This window comes from Oncorhynchus masou, chromosome 13, assembly GCF_036934945.1.
Source record: "Oncorhynchus masou masou isolate Uvic2021 chromosome 13, UVic_Omas_1.1, whole genome shotgun sequence".
Taxonomy (NCBI): Eukaryota; Metazoa; Chordata; class Actinopteri; order Salmoniformes; family Salmonidae; genus Oncorhynchus; species Oncorhynchus masou.
The window spans coordinates 56713410-56722543 of NC_088224.1; positions in this window are offsets into that span (position 1 = coordinate 56713410).

Sequence of the window (9134 nt, forward strand, 5' to 3'; positions counted from 1 at the left end):
TCAGTACACGATAAAGAATCAAGCGACAAATGAAAACATTTCACTTTTTTGATTGGTGTAGGCGTCATCTCTAAAGATACATGCCCATAGCATTTACAGAAACAAAATAATCTGATCGATTCATTACGTTGTCCGCACGTCACTCACAAATATATGGGTGCTGTAGATGAAAAGCTCCAGCCTCTTTTTAGCGATAAGCAGCATCTTGTCGAAGAGGAAGAATGCCCTCTCCTTCTTGACCCGTTGGACCCTGAAGGAGCCCTCCAACACCAGCTCCCCAAAGCCATTCAGGTCTGGACCTGTCCAGTTGGTCAACAAGCTCTCAATCTCCTGCCAGAGCCAAAAGAAAAGCAGTGTTTGTGTTGACCAAAGGTTGACCTCTAACCTTCAAAAACAGATGTAGTGGAGACGGACATGTCCAAAGACCTCCGTGACCTCTAACCTCTTGACTTTTAACCTCTGACCTCTACAGCCAGTTCAGAGTCATAGATAACACATACAGTAGTTTCCTCAGAACAGTAGTGAGTGACTGGGCAGAGTGGTGGTCCAAACCTGCAGCCTGATGGCGTGCTCCTGCTTCCTCTTCATGTCGTTGATGTACCAGGCCACAGCTGTCATGGTGATGATGGCATCCTCTACCACCTCGTAGCCAGGGTCACTTTTATCAAAGTGTTTGGCCAGCTCCTGCCACACGGGGGTGATAGTGAGGTTAGGCTTCTATTAGGGTTGGTATAACGAGAAAGGGGTAGCTGCAGCCCAATACGGCGACCAGAGAACAAACGAGTGGGTGTGTCGAAACCAGGCAACTAACGTACAGTGAGAGTTTGAACATCTGTTCTGAAGTCAGAGGACGAGTCTGAGTTGTATTTCAGTGTTTAGTTTACACAAATGATTGTGCATTTTCAGTTATAAAACTGACATTTTTTTAATTAAAAGTACTGATGATGGGTGTATTGTTGTTTGTATGCGATGTACGTGTGTTCTTACCATGACCGTCACCCTAATATTGGCTACTAGGTATCTACTTCCCACAACGTTGCGGGACAGTAGTGCTTGGCAAGGAGAGAGCGAAGGACACTGTGTCCCAGTGTTGTTGCTGACTGTATGTACCAAAGTGACATCGAGATGGTTTTCAATATTAGTTATTTCTTGTGTAGGCTGCTTTCCAACTTATAAAATCATGGGAGGGAAAAATTGCGACGTTATCTAGCGCCTGTGACACTGTGATAAGACACCCACCAGTGAGACGCAACTCTGGTCGCCAATCACCTCAATACAACACGGGTGCTCTGGTTGCCATGTTAGCTACCACGGGCGACATTGGATACAGCTTCCCAGTGGGAAGCACCTCAGGTCGTCAAGCAGCTCCATACAACACCTGTGCGTTAGCCAATGAGGGGGATCGATTCCAATAAGCCTAAATTCAAATATATATTTTATGGGAAAGAGATGTTTCTGGATGATGCAACATGCTGCCTTGTTGACAACATGACAGAGTGGCACAGATTATTGTTCACATTACAAGGCAATGGGGCCATAGACCAGCTCAGGGACAGTAGTGCTTGGCGCAGGTTTATAGAACTCCCTCATTTGCACTGGTTTATCGACTTTGAAATGAGCTGATTCACTTTCCATAAACCCACTCCTTTCGACACACCCACTTGCCATATTGGGCTGCAGCTACCCATACTTGAGAATAACCACCACAGAGGTGGGCTTGGAGAGAGAAGACTAGGTAGTTGATCAGTGTCCAAACACAGCTAGTTATAAATGCCATGAGTTGAGAGTCTGCGTGACTTGGGGGCTTTCGTTTAATGATAGGTTGCTTGTTTCATTTCACAGCATCTCAATGCTTTATTTACCCGCTAGCTGCACCGCTGGACTGCTCAGTATCACACACTTATAAAGGCAAGGAGCGCAGAGTAAGAAACAGGGTGCTTTGGATTGAAGGGAAACTCAGTCTACAACGGGCCCTGTACCATTCCTCTGTGTAAAATAAAGGGTTTACTTTATTCCCACACTTTCAACCTCGCGGTTTATACAATGACGCGGCTACTTATTTATGGATTTTTCCCACTTTCACAAGTTCATGCCGCCAAAAAACTGAGCACCGTCACATAATGTGACGTAAATCGAGCCCGCTCAAACTTCCCATCATTCTGATTACGGTAGTAATTTTGTCACCCTCATCATGGCAAAGACACGGAGAAATGCATATGATGCAGCTTTCAAGTTGAAGGCGATCGATCTGGCTGTTGGAAGAGGAAATAGAGCTGCTGCATGGGAGCTTGGCCTTAATGAGTCGATGATAAGACGTTGGAAACAGCAGCGTGAGGAACTGACTCAGTGCAAAAAGACAACAAAAGCTTTCAGAGGGAAGAAAAGCAGATGGCCCAAAGTATTTGCAGCCACTCGACATCAGTGTAAATTGTGCATTTAAGGTGGCGCTCCTTGTTCAGTGGGAGGTTTGGATGACAAGTGGGGAGAAATCCTTCACTAAAACGGACCGCAGGCGAATAGCATCTTATGGTCAAGTCTGCCAGTGGGTCCTGACAGCGTGGAGCATTGTCAAAAAATCCACTATCATCAATGGGTTTCGAAAGGCTGGACTGCTGCGTGTTGAAGGGACAGCTTGAGCTCAGCGGGGGATTTGCCTCCGGATGAAAGTGACGAGAGCGACAATGAAAACGATCCAACATCGGATGAAGCAATTCTGAGGCTATTCAACTCCGACACCGAAGGAGATGACTTCAGTGGTTTCAGTGCACAGGAGGAGGAAGATAGTGACCAATGACTTTCTTGGTAGGCTACTGTTTTAATTTTTGTTACAAGCAGTGTTTCGTTAAAGCCTATTTATTTTTGTTACAAGCCGTGTTTCATTTAAAGGCTGTGCAAAGTTCATTTGTTTCAATGTACCGGTAGTCACCTGCGGCTTATAGACATGTGCGGCTTATTTATGTACAAAATACATATTTTTTAATAATTCAGTGGGTGTGGTTTATATTCAGGTGCGCTTAATAGTCCAGCAATTACGGTATACATATAGTCGTATTCTCTGAATAAGTTTGACATTGATAGTGTTGGATCAGTATCATCGTATTGTCTCTCTGACCCAGGCCATGACCTATACTGACCTGCAACAGAAGGTGATACTTGAGGATCCTCTGCACTGGCTTCAGAAGGTAGGTCTCCAGGGGCAGGGAGTGGCACAGGGTGGTCTGCCTCTCCTGGAAGAAGCCCACCAGGCTCTTGTTCTTCATGCAGTCCCTCAGAACAGCCACCGAGCTGGGGAAAGAGATCCAAGAGGAGAGGGGGTGGAGGTTGTTGGTGGAAGAGGGGGGTTCACAGTAAGACTCATCAGTTGGCTCATTGCTATGCCAGACAGCACTTCATCTCATGGTGAAGCGTACAGTAATGTGCTCAGCATATGCCTCCGGTCCCCCCTTCAGAGGGGCCTCTTTCTTTGCCTGAACGCAACTATTTACATATAGTAAAACATTCTGCCGTAGTCCCCTTGCTGTCCGACTGGGATGTCTTTCTCAGACAAAAGCTCTGATATCTGCTAACAGCACATCTCGGTATGAGCTATGAACTGGTCTTTTTAAGACCATCACTGGATGAATGCACATACTGCAGCTCACGTACATGGTCAGGGCACCATCCATGTCGCATAACACATATAATTCTGTTTCTATTCTCTGTGACAGACACACAAAAGGCTGTTTACACGGAGCATGTGGTACACCGCATCGTCATGGTGACGGGCAGCGATCCAGTCCTATTCAAACATCTGCCTGTCAATTTGTAGTGGCCCGTGGGATTAGAATTGATGGGCCGTGAAAGGTGCTGCCTCTAAAATGCTTGTGATGGGTTTGTGTTTTACACGCACAATACACTGTGAGTTCGCCTGTTTGACCAGTGACCAAATCTCACCACGGTCATTAAATCAGTCACTATAGTCTTTCATTGGATGAACCTATTTTGATGATTTCACTTGTCATTCCGACCACTGAGGAGTTCAAATAGATCTATTCAAGACGCTGAGTACGGTTACATGCGCACAATAATGTGATTATTGTAGATAGTCAGGTTAATCTAATAGTTTGTTTAAAACGTTTGCAAGTAGAATGATTTCCCTAATAATCCTGTTCACATGCCTGATGGTGATTTTGATAAATGCAGAAAATCGACAGTCACAACGAACGTTCTACCACATGATTCTGAGTTTGTACACTTGAATGTGAAAACTATTGACAAGATGCATACTTTCAGTTTGTCCGAACTCACTTAAGAGGGAGGCTTGCGCTTCCCGGTGCTGGCACATGTGCAGATCAAATGCACAGCTGGAACGCCGATTAAGCTGTTTTTATGTCCTAATCATTTGAAAGATTGCTCAGAAAAACGGGTGTTTTAAATCGGCGTACTGTATGCTTTACTTCGATTTTGACCTTACGCCGATTAAGATAAACACAGCAAGGGGTTTACATGAGTAATGTTACACTCAGCCTTCTGCCATAGTTTAATATCAAATTTTCTGAGTGCATGTAAATGCACTTAATGACCATTCGAGATAATTTCCCTTTCACTCATATCTCTCTATAAAGGATGGTGATTACAACTGTACTCTTTCCCCCCCATCATCATATACAATTGTGTATTTATACCACTGTAACAGTTTCAATTGTGCATTTTGAACTTCACTTGTCCACTGTGTTTAACTCATTACATTCTCACCCCAGGTCCCTTCACAATAACAGTGGTGTGTGTGTGTGTGTGTGTGTGTGTGTGTGTGTGTGTGTGTGTGTGTGTGTGTGTGTGTGTGTGACTTACTTGGGGTAGTTCATACAGTAGAGGGTATATATGTCGAAGGCTTCGCTCTAAACAAGAGGGAGAGAAAATAAACAGACGGCAGAGAAGAGAGACGTGTGAGGAAGACCAGAGACATGGAGCTTTGGTTTCCATGTTCACTCTGCCACAAACCCCCCTATGGTTGTGTGACAGCTCTCCTCGCATGAGGATCATTCTCCAGGTCTCACTCAGAAATAAATACTAAATAGACGCATGTATTGCGTCTATAAATATAAATAGCTCCGAAACACACACATTCCTGTACAAAAGGTGCAGAGAGGCACTCTATAAGGTGTATATGTGATACGATAAGAACTGTATGCCCTCTCCTCTCACCTGTACTAACCCTTCCTGGTCACCTGTTCTAACCCTTCCTGGTCACCTGTTCTAACCCTTCCTGGTCACCTGTTCTAACCCTTCCTGGTCACCTGTACTAACCCTTCCTGGTCACCTGTTCTAACCCTTCCTGGTCACCTGTACTAACCCTTCCTGGTCACCTGTACTAACCCTTCCTGGTCACCTGTACTAACCCTTCCTGGTCACCTGTACTAACTCTTCCTGGTCACCTGTTCTAACCCTTCCTGGTCACCTGTACTAACTCTTCCTGGTCACCTGTTCTAACCCTTCCTGGTCACCTGTACTAACCCTTCCTGGTCACCTGTGCTAACCCTTCCTGGTCACCTGTTCTAACCCTTCCTGGTCACCTGTACTAACCCTTCCTGGTCACCTGTGCTACCTATATACACATGCGACCAGTGACCCATGACCCCTCTAGTGTACAAAACAAGTTTAAAAAATAACCCTTGACAGACAACATACACACACCTCATAAACAGTCCAAAATGGCTCCTACAGGTTTAGATAATGGTTCCGTGAGGTCAACTGAATATTATGTTCCAAACACTTGTGTATGTATGTATACTTGTCTATACCACTCAGTCGTACATATAGCCAGCAGATCTAAGGTTGGAGATTCATAGCTTAGCAGATGGTGAATTGTTACAGGCTACAGCTGACTCCATACAGACCCAGTGTCTGACGACACCTAACCTAAGAGCACGTACGGCCTCATTCCAAGCAGAAACGGTCAAGTTTGAACTGTGTTTCCCACGTTCCACACGGGCCCTGATTGTTTCTTATATCGCCACCTCCACGTAGTCTGCAGTAGTGAGGGGTCGTTGTCCTCACCCTGTGTAGAGAGGTTAGTCTAGCTCAGAGCAGCATCTTATAACCCAGAATAACCTTGCCGGTAATGGCTTAATCGAATGTACTCTTTTTTCCCCCCCAGCCATCTATAATTGGCCACAACAGTAGCCCATTCAATAGCAGAGAACCATAACGACCTGCTGGATAAGAGGGTCTGGGCATCAAAGAGGAAAGAACAGGCTGGAGACGGGACTAAGAATAGGCACCCTTGGATCCTGGACCGTAAATGGGATTCTGGTTCTTGGGTCTTTTTCCAGCTTTGGCAGGGCCAGGCGTGTCTGTCTGCAGCCCCACATATGGAGGCGTACCCTGGGAGTCAGGGACATAGACGCTGGCCATTTTCCCAGCCGACACAAAGGAGAGCCTGTTTCCCTGGTCGATTGGACCCTTCACTGTTCCTGTTTTATCAGCGGTGGTTCTGTGTCATTACTCAGGCGACTAGAGTACGGCACCATGCGGGTGTGCAGACCCACTCAACTGTAGTGAGGACATGGGTTAAAGGGTCAGCGCCACCACCGCTTCAGAACCAGAACCAATCACCATGCCTCTCTGGTCACGGGCCTGCGCACACTCACATAGCCCAAGTACAAACATTTCCTCTGACACACTGCCCAATGTCAGCGGCCCACTTCAAGCAGCTGTGGTTCTCTACTTGGCCGAAACAAACGTTTGTTTCACACAATCTGCTTGCTTGACATTTTAACAGCGCTCTGCATCCAGAGAACAAAATAGCTGCTGTGTACAAGCACCATATTGTCATAGCCTTTATTAGCCTACACAGCAAGCCAGTCTTAAGCTATGACCCAAGAGGGGCTAGCTGTGACCAACCAATCAAGCAACACTGGTTTAGAACATCGGAACACCCACAAATAAAAATGTGTCATGTGAATGTACTGGTTGTTTGTGCTTTATCACGGCAATGTGGTGACTCACCCTCTCAACGAAGCACTCGGCGATGGCAGCCGCATGAGGACTCCTCTCCAGGTCCTCCAGAAGCTCACTGTGGGAGAGACAGACAGACAGACAGAGGTCAGTTATGGACCATGAGAACACCAGTACAGCAATGTAAACGTATCACTGCAACACACAGAGGTCATGGAAACATCACTGTAACTCGTCTACATCCCTGGGACTCATGCTCTACAAATCAGTACAACAGCTCTCAGTCATGATAAAAACACATCACTGTCAAATACTGTAACATCCATGTAACAACTACTCATAACACATAATGATGAGCTCATACACTGCTATATAAAATGGACAGCGCAGACATTTCTTGGTAGACACTGTGCAGTGCTTATGAGTGCATGTGAGTTTGTCAAGGTCTAGGACAGTTCATGAGAACTTTGTTTGGAGACTGTTATTCCGTCTCCACTGAGGCCCTTGGAGCTGGTGTCGAAGACGATCCTGGCAGGGACGGATCCCAAATCCCAACTCCATTTCCACAAAGTATTCATTCATGTCTCCCCTTCCGATCCTTCCAAACTATCTCCTAAATGCATGCAGATGGGACACATCTAGCCCCACATCAGCCAACCCCAACCAGAACCCCCTTCCAGCTGTCCCACTACAGCCCCCCCCCCCTCGCCTCCCCAACCCCCACACCTTACAAACACAGACCTGGATCAGACTACTTTTAACACCCTAGCCCCGTCATCACCATGGACAGAACTCTTATGGAACACATACGCAAGCTCTCTCCAGGAGCCTGTAACTTTTGATTAACCTCCTACTTCATGGATGTCAGTGGGGGGAGAGAGCGGCGGGTCTCTCCTTTCAGTATCTGAATGAATCAAAACTATCGGTGCAGAATTGTCTTGGCTGGAGATGGTGGAAAAGGTAAGGAACAGTAGTGAGGAGGGGAGAGTTGAGGGACAGCGATGCGTTTTGAATTCCGGCTCCGATTAGGAGAAGATGGAGGTTGATGTGACTAATGGCTGTAATGGCAGTCTCTGGTGGTTACTGGGACATCTCAACAGAGACAACAAGCCTCACATTCCTGGACAGTGAGCTGAAACTGAAGGTGTCATTCATCGCAGCCCCATCAGCCCATATCTGAGGTGACACGACGTGATGAGCAGCCCATCTGCACTCAATTCATTAGCGAAGCCCAACTTCCCCGCATCTCAGAGAGGCCCGGGGCTGCCGGACCGGGGCTGCCGCATCTCAGTGAGGCCCGGGACTGCCGCATCTCAGAGAGGCCCGGGGCTGCCGGATCTCAGTGAGGGGACTGCCGCATCTCAGAGAGGCCCGGGGCTGCCGGACCGGGGCTGCCGCATCTCAGAGAGGCCCGGGGCTGTCGGACTGGTCTGTCTCCCGGGATCCCCCCTCTTCCGAAGGAAAACAGAGAGGCGCTCTGTAAACACCCGGAGTTCGCCTTCATATGGACAGGGTGAAAAGTTTGGAGCGAAACCGCAGCCCTCCATTCCTTCCCGTCGCTCTCTCCTCCCTCGGAGACGAGGCTTGTTTCGCGGCTTCCCTCCGCGGAGAGAGGGCGTCATTAGGGTTTTGTGGGAAGAAAGGGGGAATTATGGGTGGTTTTTATCAAATGGCCACAGAGCAGGGTATCTCTGCGTGCCACTGGCCCTGACTGATGTCTGAATCCTGTTGTTGACAGACAAAGACAAAGACAAAGAGAAAGAAGGAAAAAAGAACATGCCACCGCGGAGACATTCCCTCCATCTGCAAGAGCAAAGGGCTTTCAACAAGACTACATCTGCAGTGCTGTAGCATGTTTGCAAACATTGGATTTAATTAAGGCTTGGCACTTACTAGCAGGGCCTGGTACTTTAAGACAAAAGCCCTGGAATGTATTTGGCTGTCAGGGCCTTGTAACCAACCCTACTAATTACTTTCCTAGCTTTTCCTTACTAAAACACTCCATCCATAGATGTTTAACAGAGACGCTCCATATTTGAGGTCAGGGGAAAACTAGTTTTAAATGAAGCCTACTGACAATCTACTGACAACCTACTGACACATGACAATCTGGTTATTAACGTATGTGCATTTGCTCCTCTTCTAGATAAGAGGGTGAACTGTGAGAGGAAAGAGGAGCCTCCTCCAGATGATCCTTC